The sequence below is a fragment of the Sardina pilchardus genome, chromosome 21, assembly GCF_963854185.1.
Source record: "Sardina pilchardus chromosome 21, fSarPil1.1, whole genome shotgun sequence".
Taxonomy (NCBI): Eukaryota; Metazoa; Chordata; class Actinopteri; order Clupeiformes; family Clupeidae; genus Sardina; species Sardina pilchardus.
In genome coordinates this window covers 22,257,215-22,262,214 of record NC_085014.1, presented here as the reverse complement: position 1 = coordinate 22,262,214, position 5,000 = coordinate 22,257,215, and the positions used below count along the sequence as shown (strand labels likewise).

The following is a 5,000-nucleotide window of genomic DNA, read 5'->3' as shown; positions in this document are numbered from 1 at the left end:
AATTTTTAATAAAAACACAAACTGATTATCTTATTCTAGAAAAAATGAAAGCAATGACATTCATGTTCCCTTTGAGATTAGCGATAGTCCTTTCAAAAAAAGCATTTTCAATCTATTTGATGAACAGTTTATTACGGAAGTCGAAATAAAAGAATGAAATGGATATTTGATAGCAGGCAGAGTGTTTGAGGCTGTTCTGATCTGTGAACGTCCTGAGTTCTTTTTTGTTTGCCTTTTTATTCAATCAATTAATGACTTGCTTTAAATACATTTTGCATTCAAAGCCACACCTCTGATGAAAGCATGCCTGACAGTAAAATAATTTGAGCAAATTGAGCTGGAATTCCTTTCATTAATCTAATTTCATTTCCAGTGGCAGCTGAAATCAGATAAGCCCCTTTGAAACACACACACACACACACACACACACACACACACACATACACACACGCACACGTGTGCCTGGCTCAATACACTCATGGCAGAGCCCCATAAAAATGATGCTTAACTTAAATCCAGTTCAAATAACAGAGCTAGAGTGTGTGTATGTGAGAGAGAGAGGGAGAGAGAGAGAGGGAGAGAAAGAGAGAGAGAAACGACAGATAAGACCTTGTATTTGAAAAGGGATGCTGAGGAGAGAAGTGTATTTGGTGAACATCCCTTGACTAAATCTCTCTGGAATAGGTATCTGCACAAAGCAGTCATGTGTAAATAGATTCACAGATTAGGTCAGCAGTAATGAAACTGAGGGTCTTCAAGACCATAATGTGGGAAGGCTACTTTGGGAAAGTGGGCACAAAAGTCTTGTGGGGAGCAGGGCAGTGGTGGCTGTGGGAGAGAGAGATCAGTCGATGGAGGACGAATTTGTCAGCAGATGCATATTTAATATGCCACACATGCAGTTTGTCATTAATGCAATTAAGAGGGAAATTACATTAAGTGGCGTACAGAGTGAACACATCTGTGGGACCCTTCAAATCAGTAAATGATTTGGCATGGGAAGATCAGATGGGCACATGGACCCACACACACACACACACCCACACAGACACACAAACACAGACAGACACACAGACATGCACACACACCTACACACGGGCACTCCCCGATTGCGAGCAGACGGTTCCATCTCTACCCATCAGCCCTGGCGTGTGTGACAGGTGAGTATTAAATATGCATTGGTCCGGCCTGATAGGACAGGCAGGCTATTAGAGAGCGCAAATGTTCCCATTCCCCCGTCAGCCATTCAGCCAGACCCCCCCCCACACACACACACCCTCTCACCCAGCCCTGTCTCAATGACACGCCGCCACAAACACCAGCTGCCCATACAGCATAGACAGCAGTCCGAGTTTTAATTAAAGCTACAGTCACTCCGAGCCACAGATTGGAATACCCAGCAACAAGAATGAGCAACCCCAAAAACACACTTGACCAGGAACCATATCACATAAATAAACAACATTACAATATATTATGTGTATAATATAATATTACATATATATATATGTATATATATATATATTAAAAAAATAGATGACACTGGTGGGGATATTCCCTCCTTGGTGACTGTGACATCACCGGTGCCCCTGGACCAATCAAGCGTGAGCAGGTTGGCATATTGGCCATGAGTGATCACCACTGGGAGACACATGGCGCCCATATGGTCATTGGTGGGGAGGGAAGGACTGAGGGGCAGATTCGCCAGTCTGCACAATGGGACCCTGGCACAATCAATCACATCTCAGGTGAATCGCTACACACACACACACACACACACACACACACACACACACACACACACACACACACACAGACACACACACCCCGGTGGGCACTGTGCTGGGGTGGCAATACACATGGGGCATTTCGTTGAAAAGTCATAACATTCTGTGGATGTGTGATGCACTGAAAATGTTTTCTACCGAGGGTGTGTGTGTGTGTGTGTGTGTGTGTGAGTCTGTGTGTGCCAATTGAGAGCACGCATGGCTGGGAAGTTATGGAACAGCACGCTTGATCTCTTCAATCTGCAATCTCTACACCCCTCTTTTTCTACATCTCTCACTCTCGCTCATATTTTTCTCTCTCTCGCTCTCCCTCTCTCTTTCTCTCACCCTCTCTCTCTCACTCCCTCTCTGACTCCCCTCTCTCTCTTCTCTCTCTCTCACTCCCTCTCTCTCTCCTCTCTCTCTCTCCCTCTCTACTTCCTCTCTCTTTACCCATCACTCGTTCTCTTTCTCTGAGCAGAATGGTGGTGCCTTATTAATAATGCACTCTGTGAAAACAAAGTTGATTAGCATATACTTGAGATGGTTTTGGATATATTCAGGACAGACTGTGGGTCGTACTTACATGCTTTGTTGTTGCTCAGTCAGTCAATCCTCTTTCCCTCTTCCTCTACCCCATTTTTCCTCTCTCTCTCTCTCACTCTCACTCTCTCTCTCATTCTCTCTCCTCTCTCATTCTCTCTCTCTCTCTCTCTCACTCTGACTCACACAATCTATCCTTGCCCTACACATTCTGCCACAGTGGCGCAATATCAAAGTCCTCCTATTTTTTTCTCCTCTGTATTTTGCTTTGTTTAGATGAAAACAGACATGTTAAATGCAACCAACTTGCTGCTCCCACCTCCTTCCGTCCCTCTCTCCCTCCATCCCTCTCTCCTTCATCCCCCTCTCCTGTCGCCCCTGATCTCTGGGCCCCTGACTCCCCCGCGCTCCGTCTCTGTCTGCTTTCGTGGTTTATTAATGCGCGGCAGGCCCAAGACGGAGTGGAGAGGCCGGTCCGGTGACAGGCCACCATCGACACGCCGGCCCTGGGGGAATCAATCAGCCTGAAGTGTGTGCGCATGATCAATATGTAGCCAGAGAGGAGGAGGACGGAGGAGGAGAGAGAGAGGGGGGGGGAGAGAGAGGGAGAGGGAAGAGAGGGAGAGAGAGAGGGAGAGAAAGGGAGAAGGAGAGGGAGAGAGAAGGAGAGGGAGAGAAAGGGAGAGGGAAAGAGAAGGAGAGAGAGAGTAAGAGGAAGGGAGGGTGGGGGAATTGATAGAGAGAGAGTACGAAGGGATGAGAGACAGAGAGGATGGGTGGTTGAGAGGAATAGATGGACAGATAGAGCAAAAAAGAGGAAAGAGAGGGAATGAGGGTATGTGGATGAGTGTCAGAGAGAGAGAGATAGAGAGAGAGAGAGAGACAGAGTGGGGAGGACAAGAAGGAGGATGATGAGAGAAAACAAAGAGAGGAGTTAGATGAGGAAATGGAGGAGACGTATAGAAATGGAGAGGTGAAAATGAAGAAAGACACGCAGAGAGAGAGAGAGGGGGAGCGATAAACACAGAACAAAACAGAGGGAGAGAGAGATAAACACAGTAGGAAAGAAAGAGATCTCGGTCTGACGGATGAGTTTGTTCCAGCAACAGGAATGTCGTTCCAAAAAACAACATTGATAATCGTCAGTGGCTCTGTGGCGGCAGCCATGGACCCAGTACCACACACACACCACACACACACACACACACACACAAGCACACACGCACACGCACACGCACACACACACACACACACACACACACACACACCCCCAAACAGCAAATAAAAACAACATCCGTCACGCCAGCAGACAAACAGCCCCAGGGCCTATCAGCAATGCTGAATGGAGAAGAATCTAACAGGTCACATGCTCCAGGCTGTTTTCCACACACAGAAACACACATGCACAGATTGTGCACACACACACACACACACACACACACACACACACACACACACACACACACACACACATATAAAGATAAACATATAAGTGCACACACATTCATGCGCACACACACAAACACACACACACACACACACACACACACACACACACACACACACACATACACACACACACATACACACACACATAAAGATAAACATATAAGTGCACACACATTCATGCACACACGCACAAACACACACACACACACACACACACGTCCAACTTCAGCATGCATACAAGAAATCTGAAAGGCATTGTATAACAGACCGTTACAGTACGACAAGTATAAATGTCAATACTGCACTCTGTGGTTCTATCTATCTCTCTATTCCCACGCTACACACACTCCAATGGTCACTGTAACTTTTCTGGTCCAGCAGAGCCCAGAATACCCCGGCTATCGAGCCTGCTGGCCACTGAGCTCTACTAAAAGCCTATTAAATGCTTGTGGAGAGGCCCGGGAGAGTGTGTGTGTGTGTGTGTCGGTGTGTGTGTGTGTGGCGGTGTTGGGAGCCCACATGACGACGCCGCTGTCTCCCACTCGGGTCTATACATCTCCCGAAACAGGCCTGGCAAATTGCACCCGGGCCATGACAAACGCACAATGACACCGCCGCCGCACCTCCAAGTCTGCGGTCATTCAAGCAAGGCGTGAGCACACAGTACATTCCCGCACTTCTGAGAAACTTTGCCAATCTGTCACACACACACACACACACACACACACACACACACACACACACACACACCAAGCACATTTGGACACACACACACAAAAACACCATCAGGCTCCAAGACAAAGCTGATATGGTAGCATCAATATGATACATAATCTGTCGCCACCACTCTCCTTTGTTTGCCCGTTTTGCTGTTTTGCCATGTTGTTGTTGTTGTTGTTGTTGTTGCTGTTGCTATTTGCTGCCACCGCTCACTACTGCTGTTGTTCATGTCAATTAGGCTGCGTGTAGCTTTCACTTCAGCCAATAAAGGTGCCGGCTAATTAAAACGGCTCGCGTGCCAGTGCAGCGGAGTGGCAGGCAATTAGAGGCGCGCCTGCTCTCCCCCGCCGCGTTTTACTGGTCACCGCTCCGTGGACACGCCGGGCTTTCGCTTCGTTTCGCTCGCTGCCCGGGGGCCCGGACGCATGTCTGGGAGAGAGAGCCGCTTATTAAGGCTCTTATTAGAGGCGGACCGGCTGCCCATTCATCACATTCATCTACACAAACAACGCAGACAACAAC

General features: G+C 47.7%; 1 protein-coding gene across 1 annotated transcript in view; it reads right to left on the bottom strand.

The window, feature by feature from the left end:
• Window positions 1-5,000, bottom strand: part of LOC134069448 (dedicator of cytokinesis protein 2) — a 106,602-nt gene that overhangs the window by 74,407 nt on the left and 27,195 nt on the right. The gene's annotated exons all lie outside the window — the stretch shown is intronic.